General features: G+C 41.6%; 1 protein-coding gene across 3 annotated transcripts in view; it reads left to right on the plus strand.

Annotated features, from left to right (window-relative positions):
• The window catches only part of LOC122808893 (renin binding protein), a 1,087,318-nt gene that overhangs the window by 713,362 nt on the left and 353,072 nt on the right, over positions 1-20,884 (plus strand). The window lies entirely within an intron of this gene.

Consider the following 20,884-nt stretch of genomic DNA (forward strand, 5'->3'; position numbering starts at 1 on the left):
GCCAAAGGAACTTCTCTGATAAGAGCGTCTTATCTGCCAGTGAGCTCCAGTACAAATGCTGGGGCTGCTAGCTGTGAGAGTTCTAGTGGCTTGCATTTGACTTAATGCTGGTAATGCCTGCAAGTAAAGGTAATGCCTTTTTAAAAAAAAAACTCTCCTTGAGGATCAGGAGTGTCTCCACTTGCTAACTTATTGGAAAAGTATTAGTGAGATTGACTGTGACTGTGTTTATCTTTGAGAGTATTGGGACATGGCGTGACTTTCCATGTCATATTACTATGTGAGGGGAAGGGAATGATTCATATATTCACCGATTAGCCACAGTAATCGGAAAGTAAGTGACCTAGTCCTTTTTTTTTTTTTTACAGCTGTAGCTTTTGTGAAAGTTGAGGCCCCTGAAAAGACATGGATGATCTGGGGGGCCCCCATGGGTTTTGTTAGTGCCTAATGCCAGCCATGGCTATTATTTTGGATCCTTTGCTATGTTTTTCTTGATGGCTACTGCTACAATTTTAATACTGAAAGGTATGTCAAATAGGGAGGAAAACTACTCCTATTCTATCCCTTGCATCAGGAGATCTTGAGACTTTTTGGAAAGGGTTTGGGCCACCAGTCACTCCTTTTTAGCCAAGTGACACCAGCTACTTAGCATTGACTCTGTCTTCTGGTGCCACACAAGTGGTCTCAGTCACTTGGTACCACAGAAGTTTTTCTGTTGCTGATGGAAGGTTTCCTGGGATACATTTGCATCTGCAGAGAATACTACGTGCAACAACTTCTCCATTATTTCTTCCTCAGAAGGGCATCTCTAGCATGCACTCCTCGAAGTGGTCTCACTGGGATTTCTTTATATGTTTCCCTCATTTCCTGTAATCCCGATAATTAATTTTACAAAAAGACAGGATGTGCAAACCCCGGGTAATTCTCGTTGATCTTTTGGTTGTGAAAAGTATGAGCTCCTGGTGTAGCATCATCTTTTGAAGCAGTCTGTCCATCAAAAGGATAATCGGATCCTTCTGACACAGCCATGTAGTTAAGCCTGAGCTGGATCTTCACTCCTGTGGCGGACTTCATTGTTTCTCCAGTTAGTGATGGCAATGCACCAACTTTACCTTAAAAGGGTGGTACAGCTCTTGACTTCTCACCAGGGATCTAAAATTAGAAAGACTTACAAAAGCAAATGTACTGTTTGGCTTTGGGCCATGTGCAGGGGTTTGGACCCACTTACTGCCCCTCCCTATTCCTGCCATTCATGAGTATTTATCATATACAAACAATTCAGACTTTCATTTAGTAGCCCTGCCTAACTTTCACCAAGGCACGAAAACTTTGTCCTTGGCTTTTTTTGAAATTTTGTAAAAGCTTCTTGAAGAGTACCTTTCTTCAACTGCCACCCAAACAACCAGTGTTCATAAAAGCAGCTCCGGTGCTGGAAGAGCTAAACAGAGGTGAGGTGGAAATGAGCAGCAGGACATGGGTCTGGAGAAGGTGGTTCCCAGTCAGGAAGTGCTCGGTGAAGCAGAGGCTTGAATAGAAGCTGTTGACTAAGAGAAGATAGTGTAGACTTGGAATGTCTAGCTAGTGATAGTAGCCTTGTGTGTCTGTCATTCAAAAGGAGGGCATTGAATTTCCCATAAAAGTTGGTGCCTATGTCATCATCAGGGTGGGGCTAGGGCAGGCAAAAATGTTACCCTAGCCTGTGCTTGAAAATGTGAGATTCTGATTGGGAGAATGCTGCTAGCTGAAGCTGGCAGATTAGGATGCTTCATTTCCTGGTCTGGGGGATAAATTTGAGTTGCCTAGTTGGTGGGACATGCCCAGTGGTCATAGCCAGCTTGGAAGGATAAGTTCATATACAGGCATTGATCCTGGGGTAAGCCAGATGCATCTGAACATAGCTCACTTTCCTGGCACTGCTAGCAAATGTAAGAGTGCAGGCAGAGGGACAAAGTACCCTCATGGCTGCCTGGATGAGGTCTTTCTCTAGACTGCTCTCACCCTGCACCCAGGTGGAATCCCTGGGTAGCAGAATGAATAGACATGTCTGACTGGCAAGGAAACTTGATGGTCAGTGGGCATTGTGGCAAACAGCACATATATATAAAAAGTCATTCATTCATGTTCAAGGTAAAGAACTGTCTAGATCATACTTTTTATGTATTTGCCCGTCTTCAAAATTACTGAAAGGTAAATACTTGTTACATTGCAATGGGCATACACGGGCAATTTAATATTTTTTCTTGAAAGAGCAAAATATATAAGAAAGGTCTTTTAAAGTGTTTATTTCTTTAAAACAAAGTTGAGTTCTAAAGTTTCCAAACTGATTTTGCCAAAACCGCTTTTAATTGCATTTGGTTCTGTTATTAAAAGTACATTAATCCTTTACCATTTGAGAGAGCTCATTCTACTGAAGCTGTAGCTGCCTCTCGAGCTTTCTTTAGTAATGCATCCTTAAATATGGTGTGATTTGTTTGTGGGTGTGTTTACTGGGGTATTACACTAATCACAACAGACAATTTGCAGGCACATCCTGGGTATATCTGTGCAGCTGCTATGTGGGCATCACTAAATAGTTTACCAAGACAGTATAAGTTGGATGTATTCTCTGTGTAGGTTCTCCTTCTAAGCTACCAACATTAGGAGTAAGTTTCCAAGGAGAGCTACCAAGGGCACTCTTTTCTCAAGGATATTAAGATGGAACTCCAGTTTCTCAGATGCAAAGGTTGCATACTTGACAGAATGGTATATTTTGCACTGGTACTTTCATCTTCATCATCATAGCCACCCTCCTTCCCCTGCCTAAGCCTGACAGGGACTGTAAAGTTTATAGTAGTTTTATGTTAGCTTTAGTATATGCTCTGTTGTCAAAAGGCTTGGAGAGATCTAGATAAACCAAAAAGAAACCTCTCTGGTCAAGCTGCGCAAAAACTTATTTTATACATCAAGTATATGCATGGAAGGTCAATGTTTTCCACAAAGAAATCTGTGATCATTTATACCTTATTATAGCTTGTTTAGATTTAAAGAATGTAGTGCATAAAAAGAAATTACCCTGCAAGCATACCGTTTGTATATGTACAGTTTATACTCGTTCTGCATTTCAAAACTTATTTCATCCTAGCATAAGAAAGTAAATTACCTTTGTTGGCCTATGTTTTATGTTTGTCATATAGTCCAGAGAAAATACAAAGCATTTCTTCTCCTCAAGTTTCCCCCTGTGGCACTGTTTTAGTGCCACATATGCAAGCAGTTTGCAATATTAATTGCACATATCAATATTGGTCATTCTGCGAATAAAGTTTCGAATAGTGCATTTTAACTTTTAATGTTATTCAGTTGACTATAATAGGCTTTAATATCTTGGCAATCCTTTTCAGCATCATTATCTCCTCCAAAATAAGATTAAGTATTACATTTCAAGGCTGATGTTGGTATTAAGTTTTTGATACTAGACGTTTTTTTTTTTTTTTTTCAAAACTGGTATGCATAAAAATTATTACAATAATACCTAGTATAAGCTAAACAGCCAGATAATATCAACTGTTCAGTCCTTTGCAGCTTGTTTCATGATTGTTCTATGCTGCTGATGATCAGAAATATAAAAGCAGCATTATTAGCTAGCCAGAACAGAGTCAGCTGTCTTATCTGTTTTGTGATACCACTGCCCTTGTTTAAGCCGTTTCTAATTTGGGTAGTCTTGATATGATTTAAAGTTTTGTTAGCCACTGTGTTTGCAATACTTGGGTGATTTCAAGCTAGGAATAGTGTATATATATAGTTCTTGACATTGGGTAATGACGGCTGTAACTTGTTCAATTAACTATTTTGTCTTGTATTATTCTGCCAGAAGTTGTCTTAATGTTGGATGGCTGAAGTGATTAATCCTATGTAACAGCCTAACCAGTTATTTGGTATCCATGGATAGGTTGGATCACTATAAATATGGTGCCTGACATCCAACAAATGATGTTTTCCTAGTCCGATGTCTGTCTAATGATATTTAAACTTGCATAAACTAATAATCCTCTGGCAAAACAGGCAACCCCAACACTGAAAGCAGATAGATGCAAGAAAACCCACTTTCAAGTGAAGGCATACTATATTGAATCCGATTGCATTCAGTCTTTTTAAATTGGATTTGTGGTGAAGGAATAGGTATTATAGGAATCTACCCTTTGAATGATATGCCACATGAAATAAAAATCCAGCAATTTTAATGAGATTCATATTTTCTACACCTGGATGAAACATGAACAGGAATCCATTTTTCTTCATCTTCACAAAGAGGGAGATGTGGAACACCACAATTAGACAGCAAAATATTGCAAGCCATAGCTCTCATATCACCTGGTTTAGTTCCATGGGACTGGATGATGATTGTTGGAACATTGCAGTTGTTTTCTGGTAGTTTGTCACAACCAGGGTGGCACAATAGGATCACAGCCAACAGTGTGAGTGGTTAAAATTTGGAACAGCCCCTTTCACCTTGGAATGTCTACTTTCTTTCAATGGATTTGGCATAGACTCTGTCATCAGGCTTCAGATCATGCCAGTATGAATTGGGGAGTTTTTTAGGAAAGTATTTCTTGCCATTTCTTATAAAAATCTGTAAAATATAAACAAGTTTTGTAGTGTACCTTCAGTTAGGATACATTCCATGTTTTGAACTGGACAGTGGCATAAGCATCCTCCATAGGCCTTCTGATGAGGATCTCGCATGGACTCTAGTCTTGTGGCAGAATTCAGTGTTATTTGCATATTCATTAAAACCAAAGTAAAGCATCTGGCCATTTTTAAATTGGTGACTTAAACTTGTACCAACCTGTTTTTTAAAGTTTTGTTCATTTGCTTTACCAGGCCAGAAGCTTTTTGTTTATATAAGGACAGTACAACTGTAGTTTAATATTTAATACTTTATTAGCCAGGTAATAAAAAAAAGTGTCCTGATCACTATTACTTGCATATTGCATTCCAAATAATATTGCACTCCAAAATCTGTATTAAATTTTTTAGTTACCATAGTATCATCTGTATATTAACATGAGAATAAGCTTCAAATTTCTGTATTCTAGGCAATTAGATAAGATCTCAATGTGTGTTTACAAATAGGACACAGTGGGATGGCAAAGATGCAGGTACACATTCATTACTTTTATTGTAAGCTAAATACACAGCACAATTTTGTGCATGTGGAGAACTGGAGAAGGAAGAAGTGGAGGAAACTTTTTTTTTTTTTTTTTTTTTTTTTTTTTTTTTTTTTTGGCTGATAAATTGCAGTAAAGTGTTTTTTGTTTTTGTTTTTGTTTTGGTTTTGTTTGTTTTTTTTTTTTTTGCCTAAATCACGAGGAGAATGATTTGCTCTTACCAGATAAGGAAGTAAAGAATATCGAGCTACCAACTTTCCATCTGGATGTCTGCATAGATGGTTCAGAGATTTCTTACAACCTCGTTGGATCCATTTTTTGTTCTGTAACACCTCTTCTTGAAATGCTTTAACTCCACTGAAATCTAAAATAGACTCTTCAGTCTGTCTCTGACAGAGAGAAAGCACTGAGTAAGCCCTGACTATACCACAGATGACCCAAGTCTGACTGGGCACTTGGGCTGCTGCAGGAGGTGACCGGGAAGGATGGGACTGAGTAGCCACTTCTCTGGGGGGGGGGGGGGCTCTGGCTGGCTACTGAGCACTAGGTGTTACCCTTTGGAGTCTGAGCCAACCGAGCATATGCTGTCATAGTGCATTAAGCACTAAGAAGCTAAGGGGTTAGCATACTGAGGGAAGTGAAAAATAAAAAGGTAGATCATCTATACATTTTACAGACTCCTTACATGTGCCAGGGTGGGATGCAAACTAGTAAACTGTCATGCTGCACAGTATGCTTTTTTGGCAAGAAGAAATATTTCAAACTATATTCTAGAGTAACGGTGAGTGTGGAAGAGAGGTGAAGAAGAGAGTACAGGCAGGATGGAGTTCGTGGAGAAGTGTGTCAGGAGTGATTTGTGAGAGTGAAAGGAAAGGTCTACAAGAGGGGTAGTGAGACCAGCTATGTTATATGGGTTGGGGACAGTGGCATTGACAAAAAGGCAGGAGTTTGAGCTGGATGTGGCAGAGTTTTAAAGGTGTTAAGATTTGCCCTGGGCGTGACCAGGGTGGACAGGATTAGGAATAAGTATATTAGAGGGTCAGCCCAGGTTGGAAGGTTTGGAGACAAAGACAGAGAGGCAAGATTACGTTGGATTGGACATGTGCTGAGGAGGGATGCTGAGTATAGTGGGGAAAAAGATGCTAAGGATGAAGCTACCAGGTAACCGGAAAAGAGGAAGGCCTAAGATAATTTTATGGATGTGGTGAGAGAGGACATGCAGGTGGTTGGTGTGATAGAGCAAGATGCAGAGAACAGGAAGAAATGGAAACAGGTGATCTGCTGTGGCGACCCCTAACAGGAACAGCCTAAAGAAGATGATGATATTCTTGATGGCAGTCCTTGAGGAGGTCATTTTCCTCCAAGCTACCCAAAATCACAAACCATTCTAAAGGGATACAAATGTATGGGTGTGAATACTTTAGTTTTTCCTTTTGCATTCTTGCATACCTTCATGAATATCATAAGCTCTGCAACCTGTGATGTCACTCACTTAAGTCATTTCTGAAGATTCAGATTTCTCAGAACATCCCAGCGTGTAATAGACTTTGTTCATTTCTACTGCAAGATCCATCCACAAAACATAGTTCTGTGTTCAGGATGGATTACTAGGCTAACGACCACGAGGGGCCTCTTTAAGCCTAGCCTTGCATCCCAAATCTCTGATCAGTATAAACAAGGGCCTGGGAGAGGACCAGTTACAGGCTGCTTATGTCCATTATGGACATAGAAAAGTTATCCCTGGTTTGGCACCTGTTCCCCATCCACTTGTCCAAGTTATACTTGAATTAGGTTAGGGAGAAACTCTGCTTCAGGAGCCTGTTCTCTGGGATACATACCTGTCTCTCCAACATGTCCTATTTATGTTATAGGCAAGGTTTAAGTCTTTAGAAAGGGTAATTTTATTGCTATTTGCTTTGCAGATATGCAGGAGGTCCATCAGAGTGTAGTCTGACAATACCTTGTATGCCAGGCATAGATCTCCTTCAAGAGCCTGTAGGAGACAGAATACAGGGACAGGGCTTTGAGGCAGTCTGCATAGGACATGTTACTTCCACCCTGTATTCTTTTAGTGAGGAATGTCTGGACATTCCATTTGCTGGAAATGCCTGATTTACTCCATGATGGATCTGATGAATGCCAAATACAGTGGAATAATTACTTCCTTGGACCTAGATGCCATAACTTTGTTTATAAGCACAACATAGAATGATTTCCTCACTACCGTAGATGTGTGATGGTCAAAGGCTAGATGACTGTCAGTGTCCCAAAGTCCATGACTACTGGGTCATCTCTTAGGGGTGTGTTGTCAATATGATAGTTACCAGGAGTGGATGATTTCCCGAAGGATGCTGTTATGCATTTCTTAGCAATTAGTTTTAGTCCATGGCTCTGACACCAGTTGTTTGTGTGAACCCTTCCTGGAGAACATTTGTATCAGTGGGGGATTCAATGATGGCTCCTAATTTGCAATCCTCTGCAAATTTAGTTAGCCAGAGGCCACTGACATTGGCCTTTACTTCAGAGAAGTAAGTGCCAAAAAGGTGTGGTCCCAGGACTGATCCCTGTGGGACACAACTTGTGATTGGCTTCTTTGTAGATGTGGACTCCCCAGTTCTAACTTCCTGTGTCTGGTCTGTCAGCCAGCTAACTATCCACTGGATGGCATGAGTTTGTATCTAACCTCTTTGAGTTTGTCTACCAAGTAGGTTATTGTGTCAAATGCCTTGGCCAGGTCCGGGTAGGTAGTGTGAACCACTTTGCCCTCACCCATTGCTTTGGTGACTTTATCAAAGAAGTCCACCAGGTTGAGTAGGCATGACCTGCCCTTAACGAAACCAAATTGGGTTGGATCCAGTCTCTGGAGATTTCCTATGTCATTATTGGTCATTTCTATGATAATTCTTTCCATGGGTTTGCATATGAGAGAAGTGAGACTTGTGTCTGTAGATGGCCCACCTTTGTGCAGAGAAATGAATGTTGTTATTCTCCATGTATGAAGCATGAAGCCTGTTTAGAGACTACAGTTAAATAGCAGTTTCAGATGGCCTGATAGGTCATATTTCATGCTATTTAGAAGGCATCCTGATATATTGTCTGGGCCCATGGATGCACTGCTCTTGACCTTATAGGGAGCATTAAGGACCTGTTCCCAGTGATAGCAGGGGGAGTTGCATTTGATGGCATTTCCTGAGGGAAGGATTGGGGGGGGGGGGTACAATTGAAGCCAAATTTGTCAGCCAGTAGGTTTGCTATATCTTCTGGCTTAGTATTACACTTAGTATTACACTCTTGATGAACTCTGCACACAGTTGTGTATTGCCTTTGAGATTGTACACATAGCTAAACAATACCTTGTGGTTGTCCTTGGACTGGGATGCCAAATTTGCCACAAATTTGGCTTTGGTAGACTTTTTGTCCTCTGAGTTGCTTGTTTAGTTTGAGAGTGCCTTTTTATCCTGCCAGGTGTGGCACCTCCTAATTTTTCCCATGATTTTCTTCCTCCTGTTACACAGCCCATTGATGTGATTCCAGCAGGGCGGCTTGTTTTTTGAGGTAGTTCTGTACTTCTTCCTGGTAGGTACAGCTGTGTCTCTATGTAGCTATTAACATGCTTTTGTATAGTATTTCTGTGAACAGTTCCACATAGGCAGCAGTTTTCACAGGGGCTTGAAATTTGGCCAGGTTATCACTTAATAGTAGGAAGTTAGTCTTACAGTAGTTTCTGAGTATTCCAGGGTAAGCTTGGGTTCTAGGTTTTATTTTTACTTCAAAGGAGATAATTTTGTAGTCTGACCTTGTCATAGAAGATGTTACACTAGGGAGGCGTGCAGCACTGTCCCATATTTAGTGAGGACAAGATCCAGTATGGTTGCACCCCAGTTGGTGTACTGACAATCTGGTCCAGGGAGTTTGTGTTTACAAAATCCATTAATCTCTGCGCTTTTACATTTGGTATTGTATATGACTCCCAGTGAATAGTAGGGTAATTGGAGTCATCCATGAATATAGTATTGGGTTGGATGGTGAGTGTTTCCAACGAGTATGGGTTTCCTGGGTTATAGAGGGAGACCTGTAGCTTGCAAGGAAATGGTACTGGATTTTGCCTACAGTGCTTTGAACTTGGAGAAGTTCAAGTGCATTTGCCCTGTTTGACCAGGCTTGAGGTACATTTATTTTTTTATATGAATCGAGACACCTCTACCTTTAGTCCTTGTCTGTGTGGAAGGCATTATAATTTTGCACTGTCTGTGTGCTTTCTGCAGCTTTAAACCATGTTTCGGTGACTACACAGACATCCGCATTCTCTAGAGTGAAGAGAGCTTCTAGGGAGTGGAGTATTTTGTTTAGACTTCTATCATTGAGCTGTAACCCCTTTAGATTTTCTTGGTCTTGATTTGCTATGTCAGAAATACTTAGTTTGGCATTGCCTAAAAAGAGGTACTATAAGGGAGGGCAGTGTTTTTGGCTAATATTCGAAAGCCTAGAGGGGAGAGATGCAGAGCATCCCTAGCAAAGCAGCATAGTCTTGGTGATCATCTCCTTCCATGCTGACAAATATTGCACCTCCTTAGAATGACACTTGAAACTAAGTCAGTTGTTAGTCGGTCATCTTTTGTTTGTATTGTAGTATCATCCTTGCAGAAGGTAAAATGCTGCTTAGTGCTAGGCTTATACCAGCTTGGTGCAACACAGAAAAAGAACTTCCTGCGCGAAGGCAAATGCACGGCTCAACCATAGCATAAACCAAAACGATTATAGAGCCAGCATACTGTGACCCGTAAAATAAATTTTATTAAACAGCAAAACAGACCGGTTTCGGCTGGACAATACCACAGCCTTCTTCAGTGGGACACATTTCAGGAGCTCCATGCTATCTCTCTTCATATAGTCTAGGAAGGTACGTCTCTGGTCACTTACACCCAAATGGACTATGACTGAGTCATACTGGTACTTGTGGTCCAGTTATCAGCAGTTGGTATCACAGAAATTAAGTCTGAAATACAACACTTGCGTTAATGTAACCATATGATCGGTAATGAGATTTATATTTAGTTAAATGAGAAGTAAGATGAGGGCGAGTTTTCATTTTTTGAGGATACCATCTTCTGAATGATGAATAATGATGTTAAGATCATGTTTACATACCAAAGGTGCAGGTATTGTCATACATGGCAGCAGTCCATTAGCCACTGGATCTAATGAAGAATTGTAATAGGCCAAAGGCTTGTATTAATCCCCATGCAGCTTGGACAAACACTTTCTCTTTGCAAGAGAAAATACATTTTTATTAGTGTAGTGATCCAAACACGGGGCCTTTGGCTAGTGCTTGAATTTGAAAGGAAGTTTTCATGTCTTTCTCCACACTGTTGGAGTTAAATTGAGGGACTGGTGGCAAAACGTATCCATACGTTTTTGTTGTACCCTAAACTGCAGTACCTTGTGGAAGAATTACAAACGCTTTAGAACAGCTTTATTAATACTAATCATGTTATTGACAGGTGGGTGGCAAAGTTTAGGTTGGTTGCAGAATGAGGTGGAACTGTTTATTTTTAAGGGTGTTTGTGTTCAAAAACACGTTTAGTGGAAGGTTGTAATCTCTGGTGGCACTTGCATTCATTAATGTAATGGAAGAAATATGTAGCATGGAGATGCCATTCAAAAAAGGTAGAATAAATAGTTCTTGGACATGGTGGGTTAAAAGAACTTTAACTGTGGCAGACTGTTTTATATAGCCCAGAAAGGCCTGCACTCTGGAAATGAAAGATGAATACCCTAGGAGTGGCCTTCAGACCCTGAATGGTTTGCCTAGCTAGTGGGGTTTTATTCCACAAAATGGAGTTTTATACTTTAGTTTTACATATGTAAAATCTGACTGTGGTTCTCCACTGTAGGAAGCTATTCCATCATTTTCATTGGTAGATTTCATATGCAGTTACTAGGCATGCAGTCCGTGAAACCGTTGAGGTTAGTCTTTCTTTTTTTCTTAAAAAATGTTTTAATTTAACATTTACAATATATACACAGGAAGAAATTCAACACTACATACTGTTATACAATATTATGAATACACTGAATTGTCAAAGTAATCTTGTCCAGGTAACGTTTTGAGCCTTGGTATTTCAGTAGCAACATTTCAAGGCTGTCCTAACCACTAAACCTCTTAGTATGATTTGTGGATCCTATTCTGATCACTTCTTTTGTAGTTTTATATAGCATTGCGTTAAATTTAAAAATTCGTTGAATGTAGGAACTGATTTTGATTTCCATTTCTTTTGTAATCATTTTTGTTGCCACTACCAATAGACTCCAGAAGCTTTTGTTGTTTGGCTTTTACAGATAAAGGAAATGGAACATTCATTACTTCTATTGATCTAGTTAAAGAACGATCATCAGACCATAACCCCTTAAAACATACTTCTCTTCCAATATACATTTAGGGGGGGATTTAATAAAGCCTACATGGTCAAATTTACCATGTAGGCATCATGGCACACTGCTTGCATGAAAGTAAGCAGGTTTGTGATCCAGTAAACACAGCCTGGCGGTGCACGCACATGTGCCAACACAAATATCCATGGCATGCAAATCACCTCATAAGCAGGTGAATTTCATGCAAATAAGGGAGTTATAGCAATCCAGCAAGCAGAGAGGCAGTCCTGCAAACCCCATGTTGGTGTCCGTAGTGTACATGGAAAAATTCCATGTACAAGATTTTACACACAACAGGGGCTGTAAAAGTGTAGTTAGATGAACAGAAATAGCTTAACAGACAGATATGTGCAAAACTATCCACTGTCTAAAAATTTAAGGGAAATAAGTTTTTATTTATTTATATATATATATTTTTTTTATGATCTGGTTATGTTTGGGCAGCGTGCTGCAATGTGCAAACATACAGTTATGAAAGAATATAAAATAAATAAATAGTGGAAAAAAACAAATTTCTTGGTATGTAACAGAAATGTATTATAGGACCCTTTTTGAAATATCCACAATGGTGGAATCGTGTACTGTTGCTAATGAGGTATTGTCTGGAACCATGTAGTTTACAGGTTGTGGACAGAACCCTATGCAAATGAGTTGGGGTTACTGAATAACACAAATGGGGTATCCATGTCCACTTATCCCTTCTGTGTAGGCACAGAATCGTGTCTGTGTCCACAGAAGAGGTAGTTGACATCAACAGGGGAGTGTTTCTGAGGACTTGTAAGCCCAACAGAGCTCAGCTGTGCCTGTTTGTGCGGCATGCCAGTGTGCTCAGCAGGAGGTGTGTACACTGGCTGCTAGGCTTTGTTTACCTTCAGGTACATGTTTCAGCATGTTTGCATGGCACACACCATGCTGAGTGTGCCCTTTCAGGGGAGTAATGACTGCTGAGCTTTGTCAATCTTCGGGGCACTTGTTTCTGTGTGTTTCTGCAGCGTGCCGCAGTGCTGAGTGTATCCAAAAACAAAAGACCAACTGGGGACATGATGGGGGTCTTGCAGGCATCAGCATCCAGAGTACTTCACCATTTCCTGGATGCCATGCTACCACATGCCAGTGATCACATTTATTTTCCCCACACCCCAGAGGCGAGGGCTAGCGATATGCAACACTTCTACCATGTAGCACACTACCCTTAAGTACTGGGTACCATAGATTGCACTCATGTACACATCAAGGCACCACTGATCTACATCAACCGCAAGGGGTATCACTCCACCAACTGCCAGGTTGTGTGCAATGCCCAAGGCATTATCATGAATGGTGTGTGCTTGCAGCCCGGGCAGTTATCACGACTCCCATATCTGGCATGCATTGCAGCTGTACCAGATGTTTGCTACAGGGGACATCCCACACAGCCATTTACTGGGGGATGCTGGCTACGCACTGGAACTGTGGATGATGACACACATCACATCAGAAATGCACACACTCATGGAAGAATTCCGTAATGATGTACATGCAAACTAGGAACATCATAGAGCATGTGTTTGAGCTGCTGAAGTCACGGTTCCGGTGCCTCGCTATATCTAGCAGAGCCCTGTAGTACACTCCAGCCACATGTGCATAGATGTTCACAGTATGTGCCATGCTACATAATATTATCCTGCAGAAACGGCTGCAGCAAGATCAGCAAAGGAAAGAGACACTCGGCCCCCCACCAATGCCTAGGTCCCCACAGTCACAGCCACAGGAGGACTCTGAGGAGGGACCCCTTGAAGATGTCCATGTAGGCAGGTGTAGGTATGCCCTGACCTTGGCCTAGATGCAACACATAGCACTTGCACTGACAACATAGAGCCCTAGGGACTGGCATCTTACTCCAACACACATAATATGGTAACAATTATGTCTGCCATACCACAAAACCTGTACCTAACCATGTATTGGCTGTGTATGGCATGCATTAAACAGTCATCCCTGAGCAGGACTGTCAACTGCTGCATTCACAAGGCAAGTCACTCACCTATACACCACTTGTAAGGAGTACTGGAATATGGTAACATATGTATGGACCTGCCACGTGTATGCAAGGGAATATAGTGGGCTACTGGGCTATTTGGACAGATCTAACAGCCACATGAGATGACTGGTACCCAGTCCAATAGTATGTGTTAATAATATTCACTAGGCCACATGGCTGGAATATCCATTGCATTAGTCAAGGGAGATGGTAAACAGTGGGGTCACAGGACAGTCTGACAACTGTCTATGCTAGCAGATTATGGGCTGTTTGTCCCCCACCCCCATCACATCAATGTTCCCATACAACTGCTGTAACAGTACGTCAGCAATAATATATCAGCAGACCGGCCCACCTCAGGGCTGTGACATAGAACCTGGGCACACATTGGATGTCACACATATAACGCAGGGTTGATAATGTATGTCTGTATGCTGTTGATTGTGTGAATGACATCCCCATCTGGTGGCTTGTGTGGCTCAGTGGGCTAGGAACATTAGCATGGGAGATGGTGTTGATGGTTTGAATCTGGCAGCATCCACATCTTTTGCATGTGAGGTAGTCATATATGTATGGTTTTAATCCCACAGACTGTCATATCCCTCAATCACTTACTGCAAGAAAGCTGGACAAAGTCAAAGAGAATGGGGGAACAAAGAGCCATAACTACAGACAGACAGACATTACACATGCTCTGATTAACATAGAAGGTGGATAGTATAACAGCAGGCTGCATCGCAACAGAATATCTGCAGGATGTAAAGTTTGTCACTCAAATGTGTCTGTAGGTAGCACTATTCAGTGACTCCATTATACAATAAGTTACTGGAACACCACAAATGTATGAGGAACAGACCAGACATATGGAGCGAAATAGTGGACTTTCTGCAAAAACATATACAGTACGAGGTATGCAGACTGTCACCCTGTGTGTGATGTTGCATTATGTACCCCAGTCACCTATTAAGTACAGCACACAGCTGGGGAATGCTGTGGACAGGTACAGGGAAGTACTGTTCTGTGGAAATGGGTGCAGCTGCCAATGTCTGTAGCACACAAAATCCCAGATTGGAGTACAGGTAGCAATGGTCTGGAGTTACCTTGTAAGAACTGACCGCTCCTACACTTGGCTAACTTGACCGCAGTTCTGTTGCCTCTCCATCACAAAGACCTGCTACATCTGTACATATGGACAGCTATGTATACATTCCGTCTGTCCCTATACCTCACTCACGAGTAGTGTATCTAGCAGTATGTACTCCAAATACATATACTGATTTATTTATATAAATTTAAATATATTAGTCATACATAGGCTCTCTACATATATCCATATAACATATATACATAACGTACACACACACACAAATGGCAACATATATATATATATATATATATATATATATATATATATATATATATATATATATGTGTGTGTGTATGTGTGTGTGTGTGTGTGTGTGTGTGTGTGTGTGTGTATATATATATATATATATATATATATATATATATATATATATGTGTGTGTATATGTATGTGTATGTATGTATGTGTGTATATATATATATATATATATATATATATATATATATATATATATATATATATATATATATATATATAATGTGTGTATATATGTATATATATGTATATATATATATACATATATATCTGTGTATATATGTATATATATACATATATATGTGTGTATATATGTATATATATATATATATATATATATATATATATATATATATATATATATATATATATATATATATATTATGTGTGTGTCTCTATATCTCTCTCTCTCTCTCTCTATATATATATATATATATATATATATATATATATATATATATATATATATATATATATATATATATATATATATATATATCTATCTATATATATATCTATATATATATACTCTCTATCTCTATCTATATATATATATATATATATATATATATATATATATATATATATATATATATATATATATATATATATATATATATATAGATCATCTCATTGGGGATGTATGAATTCCCCACATACCCTATGAAAGCTATGGTCATTTGCACTTTCACATCAATGCAGTTGCCCAGAAAAAAAACAAACCAAGGCAGTAACAGTACATATTCCACTCGCTCTCTGATCCCTCTGAATGCAGAATGTCACCCATGTAGACAGACACAGGTGAGCATGCAGTGTAATGTATAATGGTTTCAGTGCATGCCTTCAACAGGCAAGTGTCCCTGGCCACATGTTTGCCTATATAACTGCAACCAGCCACATATAGCCATATTGGTGCTGTATTTTTCTGCTGTGCTGCCTTGCCATCCTGTGCCACTTTATTACCACCATGTGTCCATAGTTTATTCCCTCAGACTCCTGGAATAGAAACATACACAGGTCTGTGAGACCCATCATCCTGTAACACCATCACCAGTACATCATACAACATAAGGTACACAAAGTTTGGTGTGTAGTTATAACACATACCAACATACAGTATCTGTTGTGTACCACAATAAGTGCCATGGCAAAATACTGCATTACACATGTCCATATCAAGTAATGTAGTCACATTGTGCATCAGACAAACAGCTTCATTTCCCTGCATTGATGGCAAGGATGACAGGGATGTGGCACAGGTATCCACACATGCACAGGGTGTGGTGTGGGGGTGCTGGAGGCCTAGGTGGTGCTAAATGGTTAACACCATGTGTATGAGTCAGGAAGTAGTGGAGGTTAGATGGGCCATGGAGAATTGCTGTGCGTGTCTGTAGGTGACATGCATGCGACAGTGATGTTTTGTGTGTGTGGGTGTACACAGTCAAGCCCATTTCTAGCCCTACACATGTGTATGTCAGACAGCTATGGACCATATTTAGTAGAGTGAACAGTTCACCATCTACAACCATGAGCACAGGAACTGGCTCTGCCAGGTGTTGCACTGGCACCACCATGCCCAAGGTCAGATGTGGTGCTAGTACCTAATGACTGCTGTCTGCTGGGTCTGTAGGTCTGTGTACCCTGCGGGACCACCCAGGACCACGTGCCCATGGCCTGCCATGTCATGATGTTGACACTACACTTCCTCTGTAGTGCAAGAGGTACTGCCACTACAGGAATGTAACTGCTGATGGCCATGTGGACTCTTAGCAGTTGGTGTTGCTGACCTGCGTCCATGGGTCTGATGCCTAACTCCAGCCAGACATTCCAGCACAATGTGCAACCCAAGATAGACGCTCTCATCCCACCGTCTGTCCACTGCATCAGTGAACTGATCCAGGGTGTCCCCCAATGCGGTGGAGGAAGTCATGGATGTTGGGACTGTGCTGCATCCATAACCCTAAGCATACATTTGGTGTTACATGCCTGTGCCTCTGTGATGACCTGACACATATGTTGAGTGACTTGAGATATGACACCAGCAAAAGGTGGTGGACTAACAGCAGGTCTCCTACAAGCACCCCTGCCAATCCACCTATGCGGGATTGTCACTAGCTCTCTGGCTATGGCCAGTATCTACAGTCACTGGAGACATAGTTGCCGTACTTCCCTGTTCAGTATGTCCACCCTCTGACTGTCCAATATCTATATCCTCTGTGGACTGGCTATGTGTGGGCATATTGACTGTGTGAGGAGACCATGTGAGCAGAAGAGGGATGTCAACCTCTGGACAGATTCAACCACAGACAACCCCATGTGTGCCTCACTATGGCCACCATCAACATCGGAGTCCAATGAGACACTGACATCAGGTTGTGAGGGGGACAGACTCCAACCCCCCCCCATGGTCCTGTGAAAACAAAGGCAAAAGCAGTACATTACTACCTGCACTTTACGTATGTTAATCCACTCAGATTCATACAATTGAGGATCTACAACTGCATTACAAGTCTTGCATCTTCTCATCTCCACTCCCATGCACAACAGACAACCTCACAACAACATACACATACGAGTCAAAGCCTTATAACATGCATATCGGCTACATGCAGTTAAAGTTGCCAGTACAATTTACCTGCAAGGTATGCGATATGACACTATACGTGATAGAACTGCACATTACCTGTCTTGAGAATATACCAGTACTAGTGTCACTGCTTCAGGTATGTAACATCTACCTTTTGTGTTTGAACAGGCATCTTAGGTTCATAGGTTCATACTAGGCTATCTGCCCTAAGGCATTTATAAGCCTAGCCAGAGTTGTGTGGCTTTCACCACCCCTTAGGTTGAAGAATACTATACCCATTAGTTTGCCGTGCCTCTGTCCAGCAGTGATACAGAGATGATCCCCAGGGTAAACCTACGATCTCCCATCCACTGGTCAAGATTCCTGTTGAACAGAGCCTGCGAGGTGCTCTGTCTCACATGGACCGGGATTCTGTTCACAGCATAGGGAGTCTCTGGGTGATGAATCTGTCCCTCCAGCATGTCCTATTTATATCCGTGTTGAGGTTTAAGTCTCTTGCTCTTGTGGCTCTGGTGGATTTGGATTTTTTGAGGTGGAGCATGTCCATTAATTCCGGGTTGGACATGGCCTTGTATGTCAGGCACAGGTCACCTCTTGAGCAGACGGTATGCGACTGAATAGAGCTGGAGTTTTTTCAGTCGGGCAGCATATGGCATATTTTTGAGCCCCTTTATCCTTTTGGTGAGGAACTTTTGGGGTCTTTCCAATTGCTGCAGGTGTCTGGTAAGATACATTCCGAATGGGGCATTGTACTCTATCATTGGTCTGATAAGTGAAGAGTACAGGGGAACAATGACCTCCCTTGATCTGGATGTGAATCCCTTCATAATCAGGTGGGCAATGTAGAAGGTCCTCCTAACCACTTTAGCAATGTGAGTGTCAAAAGAAAGGTTACTGTCAACTTGGGTCTCCAGGTCCCTGATAACCTCTTCTGTGCTTAATGGATTGCCACATATATGTGGTAACTTGGGGTTACCTTGTTTTTACCAAAGGGTATGACTATACATTTTTTGGCGTTTAGCTTAAGGCCATGGCTCTGGCACCAGTTATCCGTTTCTATGAGACCTCTCTGAAGGATATCTGTGTCTGATGGATTTTCAACTATGGCGCCCAGTTTGCAGTCATCTGCAAACTTTGTCAGCCACAATCCTCCTATGTTTGCCTGCACTTCTGAAAAATAGATGCCGAACAAGTGGGCCCAGGACTGAGCCCTGTGGGACACCGCTTGTGACCGACTTGAGTCTGACATGGCACCAGCAACTCTAACCCTGTGGGTTCTGTCCTTGAGCCAGTTTGCAACCCATGTTGTGACATATGGGTATACATTTAAGCTGGTGAGCTTTTCTATGATACCCGAGTGGGGTATTGTGTCGAAAGCTTTTGCAAGGTCAAGGTAGGCTGTGTGAACTGCCTTACCCTCATCAATGGCCTTGGTGACTGTTTCAAAAAAGTCGACCAAGTTCAAGAGGCATGATCTGCCCTTGACAAAGCCGAATTGGGTAGGATCCAATGTCTGTAGGTCCTACTATGTCTTTATTTATGAGTTCCATTATGATCCTCTCCATAGCTTTGCAGACCAGGCTTGTTAAGCTTATGGGCGGTAATTACCAGGGTCCGTAGAAGCACCGCCTTTGTGGAGTGGGACCACAGTTGCCTTACGCCACTCTTTGGGTACGTATCCTGTGGTAAGGCTAAGATTAAACAGCAGCCTTATGTGTGGGTTTAGTTCCTCATTAGAGTTCGTGTAGCACACAGCCGGGGACACCATCCGATCCCATTGATGCTGTGTTTTTAGCTTTAGAGAGAGCAACTCATACCTGAGCATTTGAGATGATTGGGAGGCTACACTCTGCTGGGATAGATATTTCTCCTTTTGAGGGGGAGGGAGGGGAGAAATTTTCACTGAACCTGTCTGCCAGTATGTTTGCAATGTATGTGGGTTCAGTGATTTTTGTATCATTTTGGACTAATTCTGAGCATATCTGGGAGTGTCCACCCAGATTTCTAACATAGCTAAAGAAGGCCTTATGATTGTCTTGAGTCCTTGGCGATTTTTCTCACAAAGTTGGCCTTGGATGATTTTGAGTGATCGTAGTTTTTTACTAGTATTGATCAGAGATGTCTTCCCTTTTAGGGATTTTGCTCTATCTTGTAGTAGCTTTCTCCTCTTGTTGTAAAGTTTGTTTATGGGTGGGGTCCACCAGATCAGGCGCTTGCCTTTGGTGGATAGGGTCTTGATTTTATTTGGGATTGCTTGATCCATGCAATCCTGGAGGTGCTCGTAGAAAGCATTTGTAAGGGATTCAGCAGCGTGGGTTGTGGTTTCCAATGGCTCAGCGGCCTTGAAGGATACCACACCAGTTTTAAGAAGTGTGAAGTTGGCTTTTGAGAAGTTCTTCACTGTGGTCTTTTTTGTTGGGGGTGGGGGCGGGATGTGGATCTCCAGTGAGATTAGTTTATGGTCTGATCTCGCCAATGAGGGATATACTTCCGGTGTGGAGCATTTGTTCCCCATGTTTGTGATCAGGTCTAGTATATTTTCACCTCTTGTGGGAATGGTGACTTGAGTTTATGAACTCCAGGAACCTTTGGGCTAGGGTATTGGGGCTTGAGTAATGTTCCCAGTCTATGTTTGGGTAGTTGAAGTCACCCAATATGATGGTGTTTGGAGAGACATTTATACTCTCCAGTGTCTTCAGGAAGGCTGTGTGGGGTTCCTGAGTTTGTGAGGGTGGCCTGTAACATGCTACAAACTGTAGAGCAGTTTTGCCTATGGTTAATTGCACCTGAATGTTCTCTGATGCTTCGTGAGTTGCCACCAGCCTGGAGGTGTGGGTATCCTTGATGAATATGGATACACCCCCTCCTTTTGTGGTACGGTCCGGGTTTTGGGGCCGGAGCGCATGATTTGAGGTAAAACCTGATAGTGCCGGGGTGCTCTCAGGAGCCTTGAACCAGGTTTCAGTCACAGCACAGACATCGATGTTCTCCATACTGAGGAGGGCTTCGAGGGCGTGCATCTTGAGATTTAGACTTCTGGCATTGAGCAGCATTACCCTTCGTTTTTTTCCATTATTGTTTTCTAGGGCGGTGGGTTTAGAATTTGAGCCTTGTCTATAAAAGGCACTATGGGGGTGGCAAGAGCCTTTGCCAATATCCGGAAACCCAGGGGTGACAGGTGCAAGCCGTCCCTTGCGAAGCAGCGTGGCTTGTCAAGCATGTCATTCCAGGCAGACAGACATTGGATCCCCTTAGAATGACACCAGAAATTAAGCCAATTATTAAAACTGATCATTTTGT

Source organism: Protopterus annectens, chromosome 8.part0, assembly GCF_019279795.1.
Source record: "Protopterus annectens isolate FY-2018-M chromosome 8.part0, PAN1.0, whole genome shotgun sequence".
In the NCBI taxonomy this organism is placed as follows: Eukaryota; Metazoa; Chordata; order Ceratodontiformes; family Protopteridae; genus Protopterus; species Protopterus annectens.